Below are 27,500 nucleotides of genomic sequence, written 5' to 3'. Positions count from 1 at the left end.
TAAACACCCCCCCCCCCCCCATGTGTGTTTAAATGGGTTTTATAGAGACGTAATTTAACTGTAAAAATGTATTATCTTTTAATGTGCCATGAACACAACCAGTCATGATGTATCCCATAATATATCCCATAATATATCCCATAATAAATCCCATAATAAATCCCATAATAAATCCCATAATATATCCCATAATAAATCCCATAATATATCCCATAATAAATCCCATAATAAATCCAATAATATATCCCATAATATATCCCATAATAAATCCCATAATAAATCCCATAATATATCCCATAATAAATCCCATAATATATCCCATAATAAATCCCATAATATATCCCATAATAAATCCCATAATATGTCCCATAATAAATCCCATAATAAATCCCATAATATATCCCATAATAAATCCCATAATATATCCCATAATAAATCCCATAATATATCCCATAATAAATCCCATAATATATCCCATAATAAATCCCATAATATGTCCCATAATAAATCCCATAATATATCCCATATCTAATATATATATATAACATATATAACATATATATATATATATCCCATAATAAAACCCATAATATATCCCATAATAAATCCCATAATAAATCCCATCATATATACCAGAATAAATCCCATAATAAATCCAATAATATATCCCATAATAAATCCCATAATAAATCTCATAATATATCCCATAATAAATCCCATAATAAATCTCATAATAAATCCCATAATAAATCCCATAATATGTCCCATAATAAATCCCATAATATGTCCCATAATAAATCCCATAATAAATCCCATAATATTTCCCATAATATATCCTATAAAAAGTAGGTTGCCTTATCCAAAATAATTCCAGCATCCGATGAGTGAACTGCTCACACGCCAACTTTCCTTCAATTCTCAAGTGGCTGAAACTATCTCACCGGAGAAAGCAGCCTAACGAGTGAAACACCTCCCCTCTGTCTTACTACACACTGAGTGGACAAAACATTAGGAAACACCTTCTCTTTCCATGACACAGACTGACCAGGTGAATCCAGGGGGAAAGCGATGATCCCTTATCGATAGCACTTGTTAAATCCACTATCAATCAGTGTAGATGAAGAACAGATGACAGGTTACAGGAGGATTACTAAGCATTCAGACAATAGAGACATAGATTGTGTTTGTCTGCCATTCAGAGGGTGAATGGGCCTTTGGGTTTTATTCACTCTCAACAGTTTCCTGTATGTGTATCAAGAATGGTTCACCACCCAAAGAACATCCAGCCAACTGGACACAACTGTGGGAAAGCATTGGAGTCCAAATGGAACACTGTGGAACCCTTTCAACACATTGTAGAGTCCATGGTCCCCGAAGAACTGAGTCTGTGTACGTAGCCTGTGATATCTGATGTCTTTTAACTAGAGAAATGTGTATTGTATAAAAGGGCAGATCGTTCTTCAAGATGTTCATCACAGATAACCAGCATGGTCAGATAATATTAATCACAGTGGTTGTAGAGGCTGCAACAGGTCAGCACCTCAGGAGTAAAGCAGATAATATTAATCACAGTGGTTGTAGAGGGTGCAACAGGTCAGCACCTCAGGAGTAAAGCGGATAATATTAATCACAGTGGTTGTAGAGGCTGCAACAGGTCAGCACCTCAGGGGTAAAGCAGATAATATTAATCACAGTGGTTGTAGAGGCTGCAACAGGTCAGCACCTCAGGGGTAAAGCAGATAATATTAATCACAGTGGTTGTAGAGGCTGCAACAGGTCAGCACCTCAGGGGTAAAGCAGATAATATTAATCACAGTGGTTGTAGAGGGAGCAACAGGTCAGCACCTCAGGGGTAAAGCAGATAATATTAATCACAGTGGTTGTAGAGGGTACAACAGGTCAGCACCTCAGGGGTAAAGCAGATAATATTAATCACAGTGGTTGTAGAGGCTGCAACAGGTCAGCACCTCAGGGGTAAAGCAGATAATATTAATCACAGTGGTTGTAGAGGCTGCAACAGGTCAGCACCTCAGGAGTAAAGCAGATAATATTAATCACAGTGGTTGTAGAGGGAGCAACAGGTCAGCACCTCAGGGGTAAAGCAGATAATATTAATCACAGTGGTTGTAGAGGCTGCAACAGGTCAGCACCTCAGGGGTAAAGCAGATAATATTAATCACAGTGGTTGTAGAGGGTGCAACAGGTCAGCACCTCAGGGGTAAAGCAGATAATATTAATCACAGTGGTTGTAGAGGCTGCAACAGGTCAGCACTTCAGGGGTAAATGTCAGTTGGCCTTTCATTGCCGAGGCATTCAGAGGTTGAGACAGCAGGTGTTGTAGAGAGAGAGAGAGAGACAGAGAGAGAGAGAGGGTCAAAAACAGCAGGTCCGGGACAAGGTAGCACGTCCAGTGAACAGGTCAGAGACATATCCTGGTCTGTTTTGTTCCACGGTCCTGTTCAATGTTTTGTTTAAAGGCCCTGTTCAATGTTTTGTTTAAAGGCCCTGTTCAATGTTTTGTTTAAAGGTCCTGTTCACTGTTTTGTTTAAAGGTCCTGTTCCCTCAATGCTCAGACAATGAATGTTATAAAGAAAGAGGTCATGTTTAGCTTCTCTCGCTCCCTCTCTCTTCTCTCTCTCTCTCTCTCTCTCTCTCTCTCTCTCTTTTCCTCTCTCCCTCACTCTTTTCCTCTCTCCCTCTCTCTTTCCCTCTCTCCCTCTCTTTCCCTCTCTCCCACTCTCTCTTCCTCTCTCTTCCCCTCTATCCCTCTCTCTTTCCCTCTCTCCCTCTCTTTCCCTCTATCCCTCTCTCTTTCCCTCTCTCCCTCTCTTTCCCTCTCTCCCACTCTCTCTTCCTCTCTCTTCCCCTCTATCCCTCTCTCTTTCCCTCTCTCCCTCTCTTTCCCTCTATCCCTCTCTCTTTCCCTCTCTCCCTCTCTTCCCCTCTATCCCTCTCTCTTCCCCTCTATCCCTCTCTCTTTCCCTCTCTCCCTCTCTTTCCCTCTATCCCTCTCTCTTTCCCTCTCTCCCTCTCTTCCCCTCTATCCCTCTCTCTTCCCCTCTATCCCTCTCTCTTTTCCTCTATCCCTCTCTCTTTTTCTCTCTCCCTCTCTGCCTCGGGGGGCTCGTCCCAGTTTATTTGTACGGTAAGGTTGAGGGCACACGGGGCCGAGGGAACCGGCTCACAGCCTTTTCCCTGACCTTATCACATCAAACCAGAGAGAAGACTGTGTGTGTGTGTGTGTGTGTGTATCACATCAAACCAGAGAGAAGACTGTGTGTGTGTGTGTGTGTGTGTGTGTGTGTGTGTGTGTGTGTGTGTGTGTGTGTGTGTGTGTGTGTGTGTGGATGTCGGGAAAAAAAGAGCGTGTGTGTGTGTAAGTTGGCACATGCAGGTGTTTGGCCATTGCCAGTGCTAGACAGGAGACCCTCTCAGAAAGTACAGGTCCTGATTGGATGACTAATACAGCATCCAGCAACATTCAGATTACATTACAAGGTACTGCTGATCCATGGCCTTTCACAGAAGATGGCTACTCTCAATGACAGTGTCCACTATCAATCAAATGTATTTATAAAGCCCTTCTTACATCAGCTGATGTCACAAAGTGCTGTACAGAAACCCAGCCTAAAACCCCCAAACCGCAAAGCAATGCAGGTGTAGAAGCACGGTGGCTAGGGAAAAACTCCCTAGAAAGGCAAAGAACCTAGGAAGAAACCTAGAGAGGAACCAGGCTATGAGGGCTGGCCAGTCCTCTTCTGGCTGTGCCGGGTGGAGATTATAACAGAACATGGCCAAGATGTTCACATGTTCATAGATGGCCAACAGGAGATTATAACAGAACACGACCAAGATGTTCAAATGTTCATAGATGACATAGTGATAGATCACTAGCAGATCTCCTCTGAGTAGAGAGACTGCAGCAAAGTGTCTTCATGAGTCTCATTACGTTAAGTAGAGTAGAAGACAGGAGTCGTCCAAATCAAGGGGGATAAGTGACAGGACAGACAGAAACACCAGACTGGATAGAGCCCAGAGACACCAGACTGGATAGAGCCCAGAGGCACCAGACTGGATAGAGCCCAGAGACACCAGGCTGGATAGAGCCCAGAGACACCAGACTGGATAGAGCACAGAGACACCAGACTGGACAGAGCACAGAGACACCAGACTGGATAGAGCCCAGAGACACCAGGCTGGATAGAGCCCAGAGACACCAGACTGGATAGAGCCCAGAGACACCAGACTGGATAGAGCCCAGAGGCACCAGACTGGATAGAGCCCAGAGACACCAGGCTGGATAGAGCCCAGAGGCACCAGACTGGACAGAGCACAGAGACACCAGACTGGACAGAGCACAGAGACACCAGACTGGATAGAGCCCAGAGACACCAGGCTGGATAGAGCCCAGAGACACCAGACTGGATAGAGCCCAGAGACACCAGGCTGGATAGAGCCCAGAGGCACCAGACTGGACAGAGCACAGAGACACCAGACTGGACAGAGCACAGAGACACCAGACTGGATAGAGCCCAGAGACACCAGGCTGGACAGAGCACAGAGACACCAGACTGGATAGAGCCCAGAGACACCAGGCTGGATAGAGCCCAGAGACACCAGGCTGGATAGAGTCCAGAGACACCAGACTGGATAGAGCCCAGAGACACCAGGCTGGATAGAGCCCAGAGACACCAGACTGGATAGAGCCCAGAGACACCAGACTGGATAGAGCCCAGAGACACCAGACTGGATAGAGCCCAGAGACACCAGGCTGGATAGAGTCCAGAGACACCAGACTGGATAGAGCCCAGAGACACCAGACTGGATAGAGCCCAGAGACACCAGGCTGGATAGAGCCCAGAGCCACCAGACTGGATAGACACCAGACTGGATAGAGCCCAGAGACACCAGACTTCATAGAGTCCAGAGACACCAGACTTCATAGAGTCCAGAGACACCAGACTTCATAGAGTCCAGAGACACCAGGCTGGATAGAGCCCAGAGACACCAGACTGGATAGAGCCCAGAGACACCAGGCTGGATAGAGCCCAGAGACACCAGGCTGGATAGAGCCCAGAGACACCAGGCTGGATAGAGCCCAGAGACACCAGACTGGATAGAGCCCAGAGACACCAGACTGGATAGAGCCCAGAGACACCAGGCTGGATAGAGCCCAGAGACACCAGGCTGGATAGAGCCCAGAGACACCAGACTGGATAGAGCCCAGAGACACCAGGCTGGATAGAGCCCAGAGACACCAGGCTGGATAGAGCCCAGAGACACCAGGCTGGATAGAGCCCAGAGACACCAGACTGGATAGAGCCCAGAGACACCAGGCTGGATCGAGCCCAGAGACACATATAGGGAAGAACACACAGTTCATCAGTTGCCTGCTCTGATTAGCCTCAATCTGTAACCTCTCTCTCTCTCTGACACCAAACTGCTTTCTCTCTAACTTAGTCTCTCTCTCTCTCTCTCTCTCTCTCTCTCTCTCTCTCTCTCTCTCTCTCTCTCTTTTTTTTTTCTCTTTCCCTCGGTCTCTCTCTCCCTCGGTCCCTCTCTCTCTCTTTCTCTCTCCCTCGGTCGCTCTCTCTCTTTCTCTCTCCCTTGGTCGCTCTCTCTCTTTCTCTCTCCCTCGGTCGCTCTCTCTCTTTCTCTCTCCCTCGGTCTCTCTCTCCCTCTCAATTCAGAGGACTTTATAGGCATGGGAAACATATTTTAACATTGCCAAAGCAAGTGAGGTAGATCATATACAAAAGTGAAATTAACCACAAAAATTAACAGTAAACAGTACACTCACAAAAGTTCCAAAAGAATAAAGACATTTCAAATGTCAGTGTTGTAACAATGTACAAATAGTTAAAGTACAAAAGGGAAAATAAATAAACATAAATATGGGTTGTATTTACAATGGTGTTTGTTCTTCACTGGTTGACCTTTTCTTGTGGCAACAGGTCACACATCTTGCTGCTGTGATGAAACACTGTGGTATTTCACCCAGTAGATATGGGAGTTTATCAAAATCAGGTTTGTTTTCAAATTCTTTGTGGATCTGTGTAATCTGAGGGAAATATGTGTCTCTAATATGGTCATACATTTGGCAGGAGGTTAGGAAGTGCAGCTCAGTTTCCACCTCATGTTGTTGGCAGTGTGCAGATGCTCACTGAGTCTGTACATCGTCAAAGCTTTCCTCAGTGTTTAAGTCTCTCTCTCTCTTCAGTGTTTTAGTCTCTCTCTCTCTCTCTCTCTCTCTCTCTCTCTCTCTCTCTCTCTCTCCCTCTCTCTCTGTCTCTCTCTCTCTCAGCTACTCTTATTAGCCTCAGTGTTTTAACCTCTGGCCCCCTCTCTCTCTAGCTTTGAGACTAATTAATTCCGGTTTAACTAAGCCAAGGGAGGGAGAGCTGCTGCTGCCCTGTTGGGAGACAAGAGCAGAGTGTTATAAAGCTCTGTAGTCACTAGTGTGACACTAAACCCTTAATCTGCTCTCACAGCTCACAACACTATTACATTTAGCAGAGGATCTTATCCAGAGTCACATACATCGGGGCGGCAGGTAGCCTAGTGGTTAGAGTGTTGGGGCGGCAGGTAGCCTAGTGGTTAGAGTGTAGGGGCGGCAGGGTAGCCTAGTGGTTAGAGTGTAGGGGCGGCAGGGTAGCCTAGTGGTTAGAGTGTAGGGGCGGCAGGTAGCCTAGTGGTTAGAGTGTAGGGGCGGCAGGGTAGCCTAGTGGTTAGATAGTGGAGGCGGCAGGGTAGCCTAGTGGTTAGAGTGTAGGGGCGGCAGGTAGAGCCTAGTGGTTAGAGTGTAGGGGCGGCAGGTAGAGCCTAGTGGTTAGAGTGTAGGGGCGGCAGGGTAGCCTAGTGGTTAGAGTGTAGGGGCGGCAGGTAGAGCCTAGTGGTTAGAGTGTAGGGGCGGCAGGGTAGCCTAGTGGTTAGAGTGTAGGGGCGGCAGGTAGAGCCTAGTGGTTAGAGTGTAGGGGCGGCAGGGTAGCCTAGTGGTTAGAGTGTAGGGGCGGCAGGTAGCCTAGTAGTTAGAGTGTAGGGACGGCAGGTAGCCTAGAGGTTAGAGTGTAAGGTCAGCAGGTAGCCTAGTGGTTAGAGTGTAGTGGCGGCAGGGTAGCCTAGTGGTTAGAGTGTAAGGTCAGCAGGTAGCCTAGTGGTTAGAGTGTAGGGGCGGCAGGGTAGCCTACTGGTTAGAGTGTAAGGTCAGCAGGTAGCCTAGTGGTTAGAGTGTAGTGGCGGCAGGGTAGCCTAGTGGTTAGAGTGTAAGGTCAGCAGGTAGCCTAGTGGTTAGAGTGTAGTGGCGGCAGGGTAGCCTAGTGGTTAGAGTGTAAGGTCAGCAGGTAGCCTAGAGGTTAGAGTGTAAGGTCAGCAGGTAGCCTAGTGGTTAGAGTGTAAGGTCAGCAGGTAGCCTAGAGGTTAGAGTGTAAGGTCAGCAGGTAGCCTAGTGGTTAGAGTGTAGTGGCGGCAGGGTAGCCTAGTGGTTAGAGTGTAAGGTCAGCAGGTAGCCTAGTGGTTAGAGTGTAGTGGCGGCAGGGTAGCCTAGTGGTTAGAGTGTAAGGTCAGCAGGTAGCCTAGAGGTTAGAGTGTAAGGTCAGCAGGTAGCCTAGTGGTTAGAGTGTAAGGTCAGCAGGTAGCCTAGAGGTTAGAGTGTAAGGTCAGCAGGTAGCCTAGTGGTTAGAGTGTAGGGGCGGCAGGGTAGCCTAGTGGTTAGAGTGTAGGGGCGGCAGGGTAGCCTAGTGGTTAGAGTGTAGGGGCGGCAGGTAGAGCCTAGTGGTTAGAGTGTAGGGGCGGCAGGTAGAGCCTAGTGGTTAGAGTGTAGTGGCGGCAGGTAGAGCCTAGTGGTTAGAGTGTAGGGGCGGCAGGGTAGCCTAGTGGTTAGAGTGTAAGGTCAGCAGGTAGCCTAGTGGTTAGAGTGTAGGGGCGGCAGGGTAGCCTACTGGTTAGAGTGTAGGGGCGGCAGGGTAGCCTAGTAGTTAGAGTGTTGGACTAGTAACCGGAAGGTTGCAAGATTGAATCCTTGAGCTGACAAGGTAAAAAAAATCTGCCGTTCTCCACCTGAACAAGGCACTGTTCCTAGGCCATCATTGAAAATAAGAATTGGTTCTTAACTGACTTGCCTAGTTAAATAAATACAGGAGCAATTAGAGTGCCTTTGCTCAAGGGCACATCTATGGATTTTTCACCTAATCGGCTCAGGGATTTGAACCAGTTACCTTTCGGTTACTGACCCAACAATCAACCGTCAGGCTACCTGCCGACCCGATGTAACTCTGTCACTGTTCTGATTAGAACTAATGTACCTGAACAGAGACTCACACACACACACAGTCATTCTGTGTGTCACAAACACATGTATACACACACATACAAAACACACACTTTCTCATAGCCTACACACTTGTCCCTCCTCCCCCCTCTGCCAAGCCCTGGCCATAGAGAGGTTTTTATTCTCTATGTTGGTTAGGCCAGGGTGTGACTAGGGTGGGCATTCTAGTTTCTTTATTTCTATGTTTTCTGTTTCTATGTTTTGGCCGGGTGTGGTTCTCAATCAGGGACAGCTGTCTATCGTTGTCTCTGATTGGGAATCATACTTAGGCAGCCTGTTTTTCCACCTTAGTTGTGTGTAGTTGTCTGTGTTAGTGGCCAGTATAGCCCTAGTCAGCTTCACATTTGTTGTTTCTTGTTTTGTTGGCGACATTTATAACATTAAAAGAAATGTACGCTCACCACTCTGCACCTTGGTCCTGTCATTTCCACCCTGACGACGATCGTGACACCCTCCCTATACACACACACAGTCTCGTCTTCTCTACATTTAACCAGCAACACATGTGAGCAGACATTAGCGCTGCAGAGCCTCCACACAAACAGATGACAATGTGAGACAAAACAATAATGGTCACATTTGGCTTTACACAGATGACTGTGATTAGTACTGTTAATTAAACTAGGGCCTGTATGTGTGTGTGTGTGTGTGTGTGTGTGTGTGTGTGTGTGTGTGTGTGTGTGTGTGTGTGTGTGTGTGTGTGTGTGTGTGTGTGTGTGTGTGTGTTGCATCAGGAGAGATTTGTCCGCTGGATGGATGGATGGAAAAGCAGCTGAGGGAGGAAACTCAAGATGGGGGGGTGCCCCGCCTTCTAGAATGTTTTGTTGTTTTTAACCCCGAGTTCCAACATTGATACGTCGTTACTATAACTGATGCCCAGCGCTGTAAAATACATCTTAACGGTTTGGTTGAATAGGGTCCTGAACAGTCAAAATCATGTTTTGATGATGTTTAGATGAAACCAGATCAAAGTAGAAGTACCAACGTATGAAGGAGGAAAAAAAGACTGTTGCTTCTACATTGATAAAGGTTTGTCAAACACTTCGGCTTCAGGAGGCGGGATTATTACATTTAGTTTTTTGTGACATCACAAACAAAAAAATACATTTTTACTACACCAATGGTAACTTCTTATTCTCTGAACTCATTTAAATAAGTACCACTTTGTAACCGACATGGCAGAAGGTGTGTTTGCAGAGCAGCGTGGTTTTACATAGCTAGAAAGGCTAGCCTACTGGTGTCAACATCTGACTGCAGCGCGTCAACAAATATAATGTGGTTTTACATAGCTAGAAAGGCTAGCCTACTGGTGTCAACATCTGACTGCAGCGCGTCAACAAATATAATGTGGTTTTACATAGCTAGAAAGGCTAGCCTACTGGTGTCAACATCTGACTGCAGCGCGTCAACAAATATAATGTGGTTTTACATAGCTAGAAAGGCTAGCCTACTGGTGTCAACATCTGACTGCAGCGCGTCAACAAATATAATGTGGTTTTACATAGCTAGAAAGGCTAGCCTACTGGTGTCAACATCTGACTGCAGCGCGTCAACAAATATAATGTGGTTTTACATAGCTAGAAAGACTAGCCTACTGGTGTCAACATCTGACTGCAGCGCGTCAACAAATATAATGTGGTTTTACATAGCTAGAAAGGCTAGCCTACTGGTGTCAACATCTGACTGCAGCGCGTCAACAAATATAATGTGGTTTTACATAGCTAGAACGGCTAGCCTACTGGTGTCAACATCTGACTGCAGCGCGTCAACAAATATAATGTGGTTTTACATAGCTAGAAAGGCTAGCCTACTGGTGTCAACATCTGACTGCAGCGCGTCAACAAATATAATGTGGTTTTACATAGCTAGAAAGGCTAGCCTACTGGTGTCAACATCTGACTGCAGCGCGTCAACAAATATAATGTGGTTTTACATAGCTAGAAAGGCTAGCCTACTGGTGTCAACATCTGACTGCAGCGCGTCAACAAATATAATGTGGTTTTACATAGCTAGAAAGGCTAGCCTACTGGTGTCAACATCTGACTGCAGCGCGTCAACAAATATAATGTGGTTTTACATAGCTAGAAAGGCTAGCCTACTGGTGTCAACATCTGACTGCAGCGCGTCAACAAATATAATGTGGTTTTACATAGCTAGAAAGGCTAGCCTACTGGTGTCAACATCTGACTGCAGCGCGTCAACAAATATAATGTGGTTTTACATAGCTAGAACGGCTAGCCTACTGGTGTCAACATCTGACTGCAGCGCGTCAACAAATATAATGTGGTTTTACATAGCTAGAAAGGCTAGCATACTGGTGTCAACATCTGACTGCAGCGCGTCAACAAATATAATGTGGTTTTACATAGCTAGAAAGGCTAGCCTACTGGTGTCAACATCTGACTGCAGCGCGTCAACAAATATAATGTGGTTTTACATAGCTAGAAAGGCTAGCCTACTGGTGTCAACATCTGACTGCAGCGCGTCAACAAATATAATGTGGTTTTACATAGCTAGAAAGGCTAGTCTACTGGTGTCAACATCTGACTGCAGCGCGTCAACAAATATAATTAAGAGGTTTCCTCTATTCATCTAAGACAAAGATAGTTAAAGGTTTCTGCTTCTAATCTGTCTGGTGTTAGCTAGCTAGGTTTATATGTATTTATTTACCCCTTATTTTACCAGGTAAAGTTGACTGAGAACACATTCTCATTTACAGCAACGACCTGGGGAACAGTTACAGGGGAGATGAAGGGGGGGATGAATGAGCCAATAGGAAGCTGGGGATGAATGAGCCAATAGGAAGCTGGGGATGATCATGTCTTCAGCCAGCATGGAAGAAAAGGGGGGGAAAGAGTTTCCCAAAACTCTGACGCAGTTGTCATTAAATCAAGAGACATGACAAACGGACAATCCATGCAAACTTTATTGACATCATCGATAGTCATGATATATGAACATTGTGTGACAGTCAATATTACAGGTAACTGAGAAAAAAAAAGGGAAAAAGCTGGTGGAAAACACTGTTTCAGAAACTGCCATCGCTGTTCAACTGTGCTGAGATCTGGTGACTGAGACGGCCACGTGGTTTACATCGTTTTCATGCTCAGCAAACCATTCAGAGACCGCTCGTGCCCTGTGGATGGGGGACATTGACATCCTATGGGGGCATCGCCATGGTAGCCAAAATAATGACCTGCACAGCATTTTTATACATGACCCTAAGCATTATGGGATGTTTAATGCTTAATTAACTCAGGAACCACAATTGTGTGAAAGCACCTGCATTCAATATACTTTGTATCCCTCGTGTACTGTGTTTTTCCTTTATTCTGGCAGTTACCTGAATATATTTAATGAAAAGTACGCAGAGCCCAAACTGTAAAGTTTAAACTGAAATTGTCCAAGATGAACTAGCTAGCTAGCTTGATAAACGCTGCTGACATATCCATTTGGGCTAGCTAACTAAATTCTACAGCCAACATTTTGTCTGTATTGATGCTGTTACAATAACCAAATAGTTGGATAAACAAATCATTTGTGAAACCATAGTGTGGTGTATTGGATGTCAGCAAAGTTACTTGAGATAATCTCACTTACATTAGTGAGTTACATTTTTGATACTGGTCCCCGGTGGGAATCGAACCCACAACCCTAGCTTTGCAAGTGCCATGCAAGTGCCATGCAATACCAACCAAGCCACACGGGACCCCTACTGCAACTATACGTCTTGAAATGTGTGCTTTCAAAGAACTGCCAGTTAAGGTGAGTTCCCCGCCCACTCAGTCCACTAGCTCCCCGCCCACTCAGTCCACTAGCTCCCCGACCACTCAGTCCACTAGCTCCCCGCCCACTCAGTCCACTAGCTCCCCGCCCACTCAGTCCACTAGCTCCCCGCCCACTCAGTCCACTAGCTCCCCGCCCACTCAGTCTACTAGCTCCCCGACCACTCAGTCCACTAGCTCCCCGCCCACTCAGTCCACTAGCTCCCCGCCCACTCAGTCCACTAGCTCCCCGCCCACTCAGTCCACTAGCTCCCCGCCCACTCAGTCCACTAGCTCCCCGCCCACTCAGTCCACTAGCTCCCCGCCCACTCAGTCCACTAGCTCCCCGCCCACTCAGTCCACTAGCTCCCCGCCCACTCAGTCCACTAGCTCCCCGACCACTCAGTCCACTAGCTCCCCGCCCATTCAGTCCACTAGCTCCCCGCCCACTAAGTCCACTAGCTCCCCGCCCACTCAGTCCACTAGCTCCCCGCCCACTCAGTCCACTAGCTCCCCGCCCACTCAGTCCACTAGCTCCCCGCTCACTCAGTCCACTAGCTCCCCGCCCACTCAGTCCACTAGCTCCCCGCCCACTCAGTCCACTAGCTCCCCGCCCACTAAGTCCACTAGCTCCCCGCCCACTCAGTCCACTAGCTCCCCGCCCACTCAGTCCACTAGCTCCCCGCCCACTCAGTCCACTAGCTCCCCGCTCACTCAGTCCACTAGCTCCCCGCCCACTCAGTCCACTAGCTCCCCGCCCACTCAGTCCACTAGCTCCCCGCCCACTCAGTCCACTAGCCCCCCGCCCACTCAGTCCACTAGCTCCCCTCCCACTCAGTCCACTAGCTCCCCGCCCACTCAGTTCACTAGCTCCCCGCCCACTCAGTCCACTAGCTCCCCGCCCACTCAGTCCACTAGATCCCCGCCCACTCAGTCCACTAGCTCCCCGCCCACTCAGTCCACTAGCTCCCCTCCCACTCAGTCCACTAGCTCCCCGCCCACTCAGTCCACTAGCTCCCCGCCCACTCAGTCCACTAGCTCCCCGCCCACTCAGTCTACTAGCTCCCCTCCCACTCAGTCTACTAGCTCCCCGCCCACTCAGTCCACTAGCTCCCCGCCCACTCAGTCCACTAGCTCCCTTCCCACTCAGTCCACTAGCTCCCCGCCCACTCAGTCCACTAGCTCCCCGCCCACTCAGTCCACTAGCTCCCCGCCCACTCAGTCCACTAGCTCCCCTCCCACTCAGTCTACTAGCTCCCCGCCCACTCAGTCCACTAGCTCCCCGCCCACTCAGTCCACTAGCTCCCCGCCCACTCAGTCCACTAGCTCCCCTCCCACTCAGTCTACTAGCTCCCCGCCCACTCAGTCCACTAGCTCCCCGCCCACTCAGTCCACTAGCTCCCCGCCCATATTGAAATGAGAGAAAAATGTACTCATTGCAAATGTTGAGCATTTTTATCAGGAAAACATATTATGGGTGATGTTTTAGTTGCTCAAAAGGCTATTTTACATGGAAATCAGAATGACTGTTCTGGACCTTAAGGAACAACTGCATGGTGAGCGAACCTGCTATAATGGGTAGAACAGGTACCCACTAAACACATGCAGGGCGAATGCATCAGGCTTCTATGGGGCGGCAGGGTAGCCTAGTGGTTAGAGCGTTGGGCTAGTAACCGAAAGGTTGCAAGTTCAAAATCCCCGAGCTGACAAGGTACAAATCTGTCGTTCTGCCCCTGAACAAGGCAGTTAACCCACTGTTCCCAGGCCGTCATTGTAAATAAGAATTTGTATTTAACTGATTTGCCTCGTTAAATAAAGGTTAAATGTAAGTCGCTCTGGATAAGAGCGTCTGCTAAATGACTTAAATGTAAATGTTCTAGAGCTGCTCTTTTACAGTTCAACTTGGACGAGGACACCAGGATTATGAGGGATAAACAGGTGAAGGCAAGGCTGAGAGATGAGAGAAGTAACATGGTGTCCCTATTGGTAACACTCTATATCCCTTGCTCTCTCTCTCTGTCTCTCTCTGTCTCTCTCTGTCTCTCTCTGTCTCTCTGTCTCTCTCTCTCTCTTTCTCTCTCTGTCTCTCTCTCTATCCCTTGCTCTCTCTCTCTCTGTCTCTCTCTGTCTCTCTCTCTCTCTCTCTCTGTCTCTCTCTCTCTATCCCTTGCTCTCTCTCTGTCTCTCTCTATCTCTCTCTCTCTCTGTCTCTCTCTCTATCCCTTGCTCTCTCTCTATCTCTCTCAGTAGTAAAGATCCATAAATAGCTCTGTCTTCTCATAGTCCTAACTGTCAGAGTGACGACAACAGAGTGCCGTTTCAGTCAACCCATGAAGAACCAGTCGACAGCAGCACACTCAGTAGGGACCACGTCCACTCAGTAGGGACCACGTCCACTCAGTAGGGACCACGCCCACTCAGTAGGGACCACGCCCTTCTGCTACAAGGCTCTTTTGAAACGACACATTTGGTAACACTTAATGCAAAGTGCTTGGATGGGGTTTAAAATGTCCCTTCCAATCTAAGGAGATTGTATTTAATGCATTGAGAGTGTGTGTTGTGTTGTGTGTGTGTGTGGTGTGTGTGTGTGTGTGTGTGTGTGTGTGTGTGTGTGTGTGTGTGTGTGTGTGTGTGTGTGTGTGTGTGTGTGTGTGTGTGTGTGTGTGTGCGGGGGGGAGGGTTGACTGTTACAGGTTGCCTTGGTTCCATCAGGTGGAAATCAACATGACTTTGTTGACAGAGGCTGTTCTGACATTATCACTCATTGTTTTATGTATCCAGTGATACCCTCGGTGCCAGCGTTTTAAAAGAGGCACGTGTGTCAATCACAACAGTGGCCCTACATCACTGATCCCAAGTCAGATCTGAGCCTAAACCATGATCCTAACTGCTCTGTTAGCAGATAGATACGGACTGGTCCAAGGTCAGGGGGAGTATCTTTCATCAAAGGATTGAAGGAAATCAATGCTCCCCTTAACTCCCCAATTAGTGGAACATTCCATTTCCTGTTTGGACCCCATGCACTTCTAACATATAATTTAATTTGGGACAAGAGAGGCAGTATACAGGTGGGCAGGCAGCATTGGTGGTAGGTTAACTATTGACCCGCTATATTATGCTATGTTACTTCATAAGTTATTCAGTTACTGAGTTATATACAGCTGTAGACCTGCCCCTTATTACAGCTGTAGACCTGCCCCTTATTACAGCTGTAGACCTGCCCCTTATTACAGCTGTAGACCTGCCCCTTATTACAGCTGTAGACGTGCCCCTTATTACAGCTGTAGACCTGCCCCTTATTACAGCTGTAGACCTGCCCTTATTACAGCTGTAGACCTGCCTCCTTATTACAGCTGTAGACCTGCCCCTTATTACAGCTGTAGACCTGCCCCTTATTACAGCTGTAGACCTGCCCCTTATTACAGCTGTAGACCTGCCTCCTTATTACAGCTGTAGACCTGCCCCTTATTACAGCTGTAGACCTGCCCCTTATTACAGCTGTAGACCTGCCCCTTATTACAGCTGTAGACCTGCCCTTATTACAGCCGTAGACCTGCCCTTATTACAGCTGTAGACCTGCCCCTTATTACAGCTGTAGACCTGCCCCTTATTACAGCTGTAGACCTGCCCTTATTACAGCTGTAGACCTGCCCCTTATTACAGCTGTAGACCTGCCCCTTATTACAGCTGTAGACCTGCCCTTATTACAGCTGTAGACCTGCCCCTTATTACAGCTGCAGACCTGTCCTTATTACAGCTGTAGACCTGCCCCTTATTACAGCTGTAGACCTGCCCTTATTACAGCTGTAGACCTGCCCTTATTACAGCCGTAGACCTGCCCTTATTACAGCTGTAGACCTGCCCTTATTGCAGCTGTAGACCTTCCCTTATTACAGCTGTAGACCTGCCCCTTATTACAGCTGTAGACCTGCCCCTTATTACAGCTGTAGACCTGCCCTTATTACAGCTGTAGACCTGCCCTTATTACAGTTGTAGACCTGCCTTATTACAGCTGTAGACCTGCCCCTTATTACAGCTGTAGACCTGCCCTTATTACAGCTGTAGACCTGCCCCTTATTACACCTGTAGACCTGCCCCTTATTACAGCTGTAGACCTGCCCTTATTACAGCTGTAGACCTGCCCTTATTACAGCTGTAGACCTGCCCTTATTACAGCTGTAGACCTGCCCTTATTACAGCTGTAGACCTGCCCTTATTACAGCTGTAGATCTGCCCTTATTACAGCTGTAGACCTGCCCCTATTACAGCTGTAGATCTGCCCTTATTACAGCTGTAGACCTGCCCCTTATTACAGCTGTAGACCTGCCCTTATTACAGCTGTAGACCTGCCCTTATTACAGCTGTAGACCTGCCCTTATTACAGCTGTAGACCTGCCCTTATTACAGCTGTAGACCTGCCCTTATTACAGCTGTAGATCTGCCCTTATTACAGCTGTAGACCTGCCCCTTATTACAGCTGTAGACCTGACCCTTATAACATCTGTAGACCTGCCCTTATTACAGCTGTAGACCTGCCCTTTATTACAGCTGTAGACCTGCCCTTATTACAGCTGTAGACCTGCCCCTTATTACAGCTGTAGACCTGCCCCTTATTACAGCTGTAGACCTGCCCTTATTACAGCTGTAGACCTGCCCCTTATTACAGCTGTAGACCTGCCCCTATTACAGCTGTAGACCTGCCCCTTATTACAGCTGTAGACCTGCCCTTATTACAGCTGTAGACCTTCCCCTTATTACAGCTGTAGACCTGCCCTTATTACAGCTGTAGACCTGCCCCTTATTACAGCTGTAGACCTGCCCTTATTACAGCTGTAGACCTGCCCTTATTACAGCTGTAGACCTGTCCTTATTACAGCTGTAGACCTGACCCTTATTACAGCTGTAGACCTGACCCTTATTACAGCTGTAGACCTGCCTCCTTATTACAGCTGTAGACCTGACCCTTATTACAGCTGTAGACCTGTCCTTATTACAGCTGTAGACCTGCCCTTATTACAGCTGTAGACCTGCCCTTATTACAGCTGTAGACCTGCCCTTATTCAACACCAGACCCTGAGGGCTGCAGTATCCTGGATCTAAATCTACACCAGTCCCTGAGGGCTGCAGTATCCTGGTTGAAGAAACACAATTATGTGTCAGGGAGCAATGCAAACCAGGAAGGAAGCTGCCAGCCTTCTAGAAATGGGGGTTTGCACCCCTGCGGTAGATTCTTTGCGTTTACACAGGCAACCCAATTCTGATATTATTGCCCGAATTGGTAAACGATCTGATCTGATTGGTCAAAATACCTATTAGTGGCAAAAGATCAGAATTGTGCTCTCTTTGAAAACACAGCCAATAGACAGACACCATCTGTTAGTGACAGGCTGGCCGTTGTTAGTGGCAGGCTGGCCCTTGTAAGAAGACCCTCTCTCTGACTCCTATTCTTCCTGTTAGATGGCAATCAATCTCCCTGGTTTGAATGAAACATCAATGCTTTAAGAGGCCTCATTCTGGAAGAAAATATTTGTGATTTCAGTTTGTCTTCATGATCACATTCATTTACACGTCATATTGTGTCTGTGGAAATTATAGGCCTGTGTAGGGTTACTATGTGTGTGTCTTTGTGTGTCTGCGGGATAGTCTGTGGGGGGCGTCTGTATTGTTTCAGATTGACCTCTGACCTCTGTGGCTGTTTATCACTGAGCCCCCCCCCCCCCTTTGGTCAGAAGGCGTCTGTTACGCTGACAGTGCTCCGGTCACACACACACGCGCACTGGGGACAGGGTCAAAGGTTGGCTAGGCTCAGTGGCAATGCAGCTGCCGTGACCAACGGCATTGGAGAAAGGTCATGTGATTGAGCGCATGGAGCAGCTGGTTCCACACGGCTAATTACATGCAAACCTCATCGGCTACGTTGCGTGCGCGAGCAAAATAAATGTACACATATAGTACACGTTATACAATCATTTCACCCACACCGCTGGACCGGGCGTCTGTATAGCCCAGCATTAAAATAAAACTTGGTTCTATTTGAGACACTCCACGCGCTGCAAGTCCCCTCTCCTTATTGGATACACCAAGACAGTCGTGAAGAGGGCGCAACCTTTTCCCCATCAGGACACTGAAATGATTTGGCATGTTTCCCCAGATCCTCAAAAAGTTTTACAGCTGCACCATCGAGAGCATCCTGACCGGTTGCATCACCACCTGGTATGGCAACTGCTCAGCATCCAACCGTAAGGCGCTACAGAGGGTAGTGCGTGCGGCCCAGTACATCACTGGGGCCAAGTTTCTATACCTATATACTAGGCGGTATCAGAGGAAAGCCCAGAAAATTGTCAAAGACTCCAGTCACCCAAGTTATAGATTGTTCTCTCTGCTACCTCACGGCAAGCGGTACCGGAGCGCCAAGTCTAGGTCCAAAAGGCTCCTGAACAGCTTCTATCCCCAAGCCATAAGACTGCTGAACAATTAATCAAAATGGCCACCCGGACTATTTGCATTGACCCCCCCCCCCCTCCATTTGTTTTGTACACTGCTGCTACTCGCTGTTACTATTCGCTATTATCTATGCACAATCACTTCACCCCTACCTACATGTACATGTACACATTACCTCGACTAACCTGTACCCCCGCACATTAACTCGGTATCGGTAACCCCTGTATATAGCCTCCACATTGACTCTGTACCGGTACCCCCTGTATATAGCCTCCACACTGACTCGGTACAGGTACCCCCTGTATATAGCCTCCACATTGACTCTGTACCGGTACCCCCTGTATATAGCCTCCACATTGACTCTGTACCGGTACCCCCTGTATATAGCCTCCACATTGACTCGGTATCGGTACCCCCTGTATATAGCCTCCACATTGACTCTGTACCGGTACCCCCTGTATATAGCCTCCACACTGACTCGGTACAGGTACCCCCTGTATATAGCCTCCACATTGACTCTGTACCGGTACCCCCTGTATATAGCCTCCACATTGACTCTGTACCGGTACCCCCTGTATATAGCCTCCACATTGACTCTGTACCGTTACCCCCTGTATATAGCCTCCACATTGACTCTGTACCGGTACCCCCTGTATATAGCCTCCACATTGACTCTGTACTGGTACCCCCTGTATATAGCCTCCACATTGACTCGGTATCGGTACCCCCTGTATATAGCCTCCACATTGACTCTGTACCGGTACGCCCCTGTATATAGCCTCCACATTGACTCAGTACCGGTACGCCCCTGTATATAGCCTCCACATTGACTCTGTACCGGTACCCCCTGTATATAGCCTCCACATTGACTCAGTACCGGTACGCCCCTGTATATAGCCTCCACATTGACTCTGTACCGGTACCCCCTGTATATAGCCTCCACATTGACTTGGTATCGGTACCCCCTGTATATAGCCTCCACATTGACTCTGTACCGGTACCCCCTGTATATAGCCTCCACACTGACTCTGTATCGGTACCCCCTGTATATAGCCTCCACATTGACTCTGTACCGGTACCCCCTGTATATAGCCTCCACATTGACTCTGTACCGGTACCCCCTGTATATAGCCTCCACATTGACTCTGTACCGGTACCCCCTGTATATAGCCTCCACATTAAGATGCTGCTGGAAGTGGTGTTGGAGGGCCAGTAGGAGGCACTCTTTCCTCTGGTCTAAAAAATATCCCAATGCCCCAGGGCAGTGATTGGGGACACTGCCCTGTGTAGGGTGCCGTCTTTCGGATGGGACGTTAAACGGGTGTCCTGACTCTCTGAGGTCATTAAAGATCCCATGGCACTTATCGTAAGAGTAGGGGTGTTAACCCCGGTGTCCTGGCGAAATTCCCAATCTGGCCCTCAAACCATCATGGTCACCTAATAATCCCCAGTTTACAATTGGCTCATTCATCCCCCTCCTCTCCCCTGTAACTATTCCCCAGGTCGTTGCTGCAAATGAGAACGTGTTCTCAGTCAACTTACCTGGTAAAATAATGGTAAAAAAAAAAAAAAAAAAAAAAAATTAACTCGGCATCGGTACCCCCTGTATATAGCCTCCACATTGACTCTGTACAGGTACCCCCTGTATATTGCCTCCACATTGACTCTGTACCGGTACCCCCTGTATATTGCCTCCACATTGACTCTGTACCGGTACCCCCTGTATATAGCCTCCACATTGACTCTGTACAGGTACCCCCTGTATATTGCCTCCACATTGACTCTGTACCGGTACCCCCTGTATATTGCCTCCACATTGACTCTGTACCGGTACCCCCTGTATATAGCCTCCACATTGACTCTGTACCGGTACCCCCTGTATATAGCCTCCACATTGACTCTGTACAGGTACCCCCTGTATATAGCCTCCACATTGACTCTGTACAGGTACCCCCTGTATATAGTCTCCACATTGACTCTGTACCGGTACCCCCTGTATATAGCCTCCACATTGACTCTGTACCGTAACACCCTGTATATAGCCTCCACATTGACTCTGTACCGGTACCCCCTGTATATAGCCTCCACATTGACTCTGTACCGGTACCCCCTGTATATAGCCTCCACATTGACTCTGTACCGGTACCCCCTGTATATAGCCTCCCCATTGACTCTGTACCGGTACCCCCTGTATATAGCCTCCACATTGACTCTGTACCGGTACCCCCTGTATATAGCCTCCACATTGACTCTGTACCGGTACCCCCTGTATATAGCCTCCACATTGACTCTGTACCGGTACCCCCTGTATATAGCCTCCACATTGACTCGGTACAGGTACCCCCTGTATATAGCCTCCACATAGACTCTGTACCGGTACCCCCTGTATATAGCCTCTACATTGACTCTGTACCGGTACCCCTTGTATATAGCCTCCACATTGACTCTGTACCGGTACCCCCTGTATATAGCCTCCACATTGACTCTGTACCGTTACCCCCTGTATATAGCCTCCACATTGACTCGGTACAGGTACTCCCTGTATATAGCCTCCACATTGACTCTGTACCGGTACCCCCTGTATATAGCCTCCACATTGACTCTGTACCGGTACCCCCTGTATATAGCCTCCACATTGACTCTGTACCGGTACCCCCTGTATATAGCCTCCACATCGACTCTGTACCGGTACCCCCTGTATATAGCCTCCACATTGACTCTGTACCGGTACCCCCTGTATATAGCCTCCACATTGACTCTGTACCGTAACACCCTGTATATAGCCTCCACATTGACTCTGTACCGGTACCCCCTGTATATAGCCTCCACATTGACTCTGTACCGGTACCCCCTGTATATAGCCTCCACATTGACTCTGTATCGGTACCCCCTGTATATAGCCTCCACATTGACTCTGTACCGGTACCCCCTGTATATAGCCTCCACATTGACTCTGTACCGGTACCCCCTGTATATAGCCTCCACATTGACTCTGTACCGTAACACCCTGTATATAGCCTCCACATTGACTCTGTACCGGTACCCCCTGTATATAGCCTCCACATTGACTCTGTACCGGTACCCCCTGTATATAGCCTCCACATTGACTCGGTATCGGTAACCCCTGTATATAGCCTCCACATTGACTCGGTATCGGTAACCCCTGTATATAGCCTCGCTATTGTTATTTTATTGTGTTACTTTATTTATTTTACTTTTTTAAACTTTATTTTATTTAGTAAATATTTTCTTAACTCTATTATCTTAAAACTATATTGTTGGTTAAGGGCTTGTAAGTAAGCATTTCACAGTAAGGGCTACACTGGTTGTATTCAGCGCATGTAACAAATACAATTTGATTCGATATCAGGAAGATACCAGGAAGATACCAGGAAGGTACCAGGAAGGTACCAGGAAGGTACCAGGAATATACCAGGAAGGTACCAGGAAGGTACCAGGAAGGTACCAGGAATATACCAGGAAGGTACCAGGAAGGTACCAGGAAGGTACCAGGAAGATACCAGGAATATACCAGGAAGGTACCAGGAAGGTACCAGGAATATACCAGGAAGATACCAGGAATATACCAGGAAGATACAAACCCATGTGGATGCTTGAAAGACAAATGAGGAGAGATTCATTAAAGATAACAAATTAAAAACGAACTAGGTTTTACGACTACCTGTGGATTAATCATCAGAGTAGAGATTTTGTATGACTCAAAATTCTACAAGGAGTCAGCTGAAAAGAGGACTATATGCATGTCAGGTACACTAACAACCCAATGTTAATCTCCCAGGAAAAACTAGCTAGCAATGGCTAGCTGGCTAAATGTCCATGAATCTTTCATGTGTGTTTCAACCTGCCCCAAAATCAATATAGTTGGTTAGGATATTTTAACCTGTGTGTCATGATCGTCTGGTGTGGATGGACAAAATCAACACTCACATTGTCGGTGTAATCAGCATGTTAGCCTGTATGTTGTGTGTGTTTATGTGTGTGTGTGTGTGTGTTTATGTTCACCTCTATGTGGGCCAGTCAGTGTGTTACAGAGTATAGGACAGTCAGTGTGTTACAGAGTAGAGGACAGTCAGTGTGTTACAGAGTAGAGGACAGTCGGTGTGTTACAGAGTAGAGGACAGTCGGTGTGTTACAGAGTAGAGGACAGTCCGTGTGTTACAGAGTAGAGGACAGTCAGTGTGTTACAGAGTAGAGGACAGTCGGTCGGTGTGTTACAGAGTAGAGGACAGTCAGTGTGTTACAGAGTAGAGGACAGTCAGTGTGTTACAGAGTAGAGGGCAGTCGGTGTTACAGAGTAGAGGACAGTCGGTGTGTTACAGAGTAGAGGACAGTCGGTGTGTTACAGAGTAGAGGACAGTCGGTGTGTTACAGAGTAGAGGACAGTCGGTGTGTTACAGAGTAGAGGACAGTCAGTGTGTTACAGAGTAGAGGACAGTCAGTTACAGAGCAGAGGACAGTCGGTGTGTTACAGAGTAGAGGACAGTCAGTGTGTTACAGAGTAGAGGACAGTCAGTGTGTTACAGAGTAGAGGACAGTCAGTGTGTTACAGAGTAGAGGACAGTCGGTGTGTTACAGAGTAGAGGACAGTCGGTGTGTTACAGAGTATAGGACAGTCAGTGTGTTACAGAGTAGAGGACAGTCGGTCGGTGTGTTACAGAGTAGAGGACAGTCAGTGTGTTACAGAGTAGAGGACAGTCGGTGTGTTACAGAGTAGAGGACAGTCGGTGTGTTACAGAGTATAGGACAGTCAGTGTGTTACAGAGTAGAGGACAGTCGGTGTATTACAGAGCAGAGGACAGTCGGTGTGTTACAGCGTAGAGGACAGTCAGTGTGTTACAGAGTAGAGGACAGTCGGTGTGTTACAGAGTTGAGGACAGTCGGTGTGTTACAGAGTAGAGGACAGTCAGTGTGTTACAGAGTAGAGGACAGTCAGTTACAGAGCAGAGGACAGTCGGTGTGTTACAGAGTAGAGGACAGTCGGTGTGTTACAGAGTAGAGGACAGTCGGTGTGTTACAGAGTAGAGGACAGTCAGTTACAGAGCAGAGGACAGTCAGTGTGTTACAGAGTAGAGGACAGTCGGTGTGTTACAGAGTAGAGGACAGTCAGTTACAGAGCAGAGGACAGTCAGTGTGTTACAGAGTAGAGGACAGTCGGTGTGTTACAGAGTAGAGGACAGTCAGTGTGTTACAGAGTAGAGGACAGTCGGTGTGTTACAGAGTAGAGGACAGTCAGTTACAGAGCAGAGGACAGTCGGTGTGTTACAGAGTAGAGGACAGTCAGTTACAGAGCAAAGGACAGTCGGTGTGTTACAGAGTAGAGGACAGTCAGTGTGTTACAGAGTAGAGGACAGTCAGTTACAGAGCAGAGGACAGTCGGTGTGTTACAGAGTAGAGGACAGTCGGTGTGTTACAGAGTAGAGGACAGTCGGTGTGTTACAGAGTAGAGGACAGTCAGTTACAGAGCAGAGGACAGTCAGTGTGTTACAGAGTAGAGGACAGTCGGTGTGTTACAGAGTAGAGGACAGTCAGTTACAGAGCAGAGGACAGTCAGTGTGTTACAGAGTAGAGGACAGTCGGTGTGTTACAGAGTAGAGGACAGTCGGTGTGTTACAGAGTAGAGGACAGTCAGTGTGTTACAGAGTAGAGGACAGTCAGTGTGTTACAGAGTAGAGGACAGTCGGTGTGTTACAGAGTAGAGGACAGTCAGTGTGTTACAGAGTATAGGACAGTCAGTGTGTTACAGAGTAGAGGACAGTCGGTCGGTGTGTTACAGAGTAGAGGACAGTCAGTGTGTTACAGAGTAGAGGACAGTCGGTGTGTTACAGAGTAGAGGACTGTCGGTGTGTTACAGAGTATAGGACAGTCAGTGTGTTACAGAGTAGAGGACAGTCGGTGTGTTACAGAGCAGAGGACAGTCGGTGTGTTACAGCGTAGAGGACAGTCAGTGTGTTACAGAGTAGAGGACAGTCGGTGTGTTACAGAGTTGAGGACAGTCGGTGTGTTACAGAGTAGAGGACAGTCAGTGTGTTACAGAGTAGAGGACAGTCAGTTACAGAGCAGAGGACAGTCGGTGTGTTACAGAGTAGAGGACAGTCGGTGTGGTACAGAGTAGAGGACAGTCAGTTACAGAGCAGAGGACAGTCAGTGTGTTACAGAGTAGAGGACAGTCGGTGTGTTACAGAGTAGAGGACAGTCAGTTACAGAGCAGAGGACAGTCAATGTGTTACAGAGTAGAGGACAGTCGGTGTGTTACAGAGTAGAGGACAGTCGGTGTGTTACAGAGTAGAGGACAGTCAGTGTGTTACAGAGTAGAGGACAGTCGGTGTGTTACAGAGTAGAGGACAGTCAGTTACAGAGCAGAGGACAGTCGGTGTGTTACAGAGCAGAGGACAGTCGGTGTGTTACAGAGTAGAGGACAGTCAGATACAGAGTAGAGGACAGTCAGTGTGTTACAGAGTAGAGGACAGTCAGTGTGTTACAGAGTAGAGGACAGTCAGTTACAGAGCAGAGGACAGTCGGTGTGTTACAGAGTAGAGGACAGTCGGTGAGTTACAGAGTAGAGGACAGTCGGTGTGTTACAGAGTAGAGGACAGTCAGTTACAGAGCAGAGGACAGTCAGTGTGTTACAGAGTAGAGGACAGTCGGTGTGTTACAGAGTAGAGGACAGTCAGTGTGTTACAGAGTAGAGGACAGTCGGTGTGTTACAGAGTAGAGGACAGTCGGTGTGTTACAGAGTAGAGGACAGTCAGTGTGTTACAGAGTAGAGGACAGTCAGTGTGTTACAGAGTAGAGGACAGTCAGTGTGTTACAGAGTAGAGGACAGTCAGTGTGTTACAGAGTAGAGGACAGTCAGTGTGTTACAGAGTAGAGGACAGTCGGTGTGTTACAGAGTAGAGGACAGTCGGTGTGTTACAGAGTAGAGGACAGTCAGTGTGTTACAGAGTAGAGGGCAGTCGGTGTTACAGAGTAGAGGACAGTCGGTGTGTTACAGAGTAGAGGACAGTCGGTGTGTTACAGAGTAGAGGACAGTCGGTGTGTTACAGAGTAGAGGACAGTCGGTGTGTTACAGAGTAGAGGACAGTCAGTGTGTTACAGAGTAGAGGACAGTCAGTTACAGAGCAGAGGACAGTCGGTGTGTTACAGAGTAGAGGACAGTCAGTGTGTTACAGAGTAGAGGACAGTCAGTGTGTTACAGAGTAGAGGACAGTCAGTGTGTTACAGAGTAGAGGACAGTCGGTGTGTTACAGAGTAGAGGACAGTCGGTGTGTTACAGAGTATAGGACAGTCAGTGTGTTACAGAGTAGAGGACAGTCGGTCGGTGTGTTACAGAGTAGAGGACAGTCAGTGTGTTACAGAGTAGAGGACAGTCGGTGTGTTACAGAGTAGAGGACAGTCGGTGTGTTACAGAGTATAGGACAGTCAGTGTGTTACAGAGTAGAGGACAGTCGGTGTATTACAGAGCAGAGGACAGTCGGTGTGTTACAGCGTAGAGGACAGTCAGTGTGTTACAGAGTAGAGGACAGTCGGTGTGTTACAGAGTTGAGGACAGTCGGTGTGTTACAGAGTAGAGGACAGTCAGTGTGTTACAGAGTAGAGGACAGTCAGTTACAGAGCAGAGGACAGTCGGTGTGTTACAGAGTAGAGGACAGTCGGTGTGTTACAGAGTAGAGGACAGTCGGTGTGTTACAGAGTAGAGGACAGTCAGTTACAGAGCAGAGGACAGTCAGTGTGTTACAGAGTAGAGGACAGTCGGTGTGTTACAGAGTAGAGGACAGTCAGTTACAGAGCAGAGGACAGTCAGTGTGTTACAGAGTATAGGACAGTCGGTGTGTTACAGAGTAGAGGACAGTCAGTGTGTTACAGAGTAGAGGACAGTCGGTGTGTTACAGAGTAGAGGACAGTCAGTTACAGAGCAGAGGACAGTCGGTGTGTTACAGAGTAGAGGACAGTCAGTTACAGAGCAAAGGACAGTCGGTGTGTTACAGAGTAGAGGACAGTCAGTGTGTTACAGAGTAGAGGACAGTCAGTTACAGAGCAGAGGACAGTCGGTGTGTTACAGAGTAGAGGACAGTCGGTGTGTTACAGAGTAGAGGACAGTCGGTGTGTTACAGAGTAGAGGACAGTCAGTTACAGAGCAGAGGACAGTCAGTGTGTTACAGAGTAGAGGACAGTCGGTGTGTTACAGAGTAGAGGACAGTCAGTTACAGAGCAGAGGACAGTCAGTGTGTTACAGAGTAGAGGACAGTCGGTGTGTTACAGAGTAGAGGACAGTCGGTGTGTTACAGAGTAGAGGACAGTCAGTGTGTTACAGAGTAGAGGACAGTCAGTGTGTTACCGAGTAGAGGACAGTCAGTGTGTTACAGAGTAGAGGACGGTCAGTGTGTTACAGAGTAGAGGACAGTCGGTGTGTTACAGAGTAGAGGACAGTCGGTGTGTTACAGAGTAGAGGACAGTCAGTGTGTTACAGAGTATAGGACAGTCAGTGTGTTACAGAGTAGAGGACAGTCGGTCGGTGTGTTACAGAGTAGAGGACAGTCAGTGTGTTACAGAGTAGAGGACAGTCGGTGTGTTACAGAGTAGAGGACTGTCGGTGTGTTACAGAGTATAGGACAGTCAGTGTGTTACAGAGTAGAGGACAGTCGGTGTGTTACAGAGCAGAGGACAGTCGGTGTGTTACAGCGTAGAGGACAGTCAGTGTGTTACAGAGTAGAGGACAGTCGGTGTGTTACAGAGTTGAGGACAGTCGGTGTGTTACAGAGTAGAGGACAGTCAGTGTGTTACAGAGTAGAGGACAGTCAGTTACAGAGCAGAGGACAGTCGGTGTGTTACAGAGTAGAGGACAGTCGGTGTGGTACAGAGTAGAGGACAGTCAGTTACAGAGCAGAGGACAGTCAGTGTGTTACAGAGTAGAGGACAGTCGGTGTGTTACAGAGTAGAGGACAGT

At 47.8% G+C, this 27,500-nt stretch overlaps 1 protein-coding gene across 1 annotated transcript in view; it reads right to left on the bottom strand.

Annotated features, from left to right (window-relative positions):
- The window catches only part of LOC129842045 (protein FAM124A), a 79,358-nt gene that overhangs the window by 29,594 nt on the left and 22,264 nt on the right, over window positions 1-27,500 (bottom strand). The window lies entirely within an intron of this gene.

This window comes from Salvelinus fontinalis, unplaced genomic scaffold (assembly GCF_029448725.1).
Source record: "Salvelinus fontinalis isolate EN_2023a unplaced genomic scaffold, ASM2944872v1 scaffold_0009, whole genome shotgun sequence".
Lineage (NCBI taxonomy): Eukaryota > Metazoa > Chordata > Actinopteri > Salmoniformes > Salmonidae > Salvelinus > Salvelinus fontinalis.
This window is presented reverse-complemented; position numbering and strand designations above follow the sequence as displayed.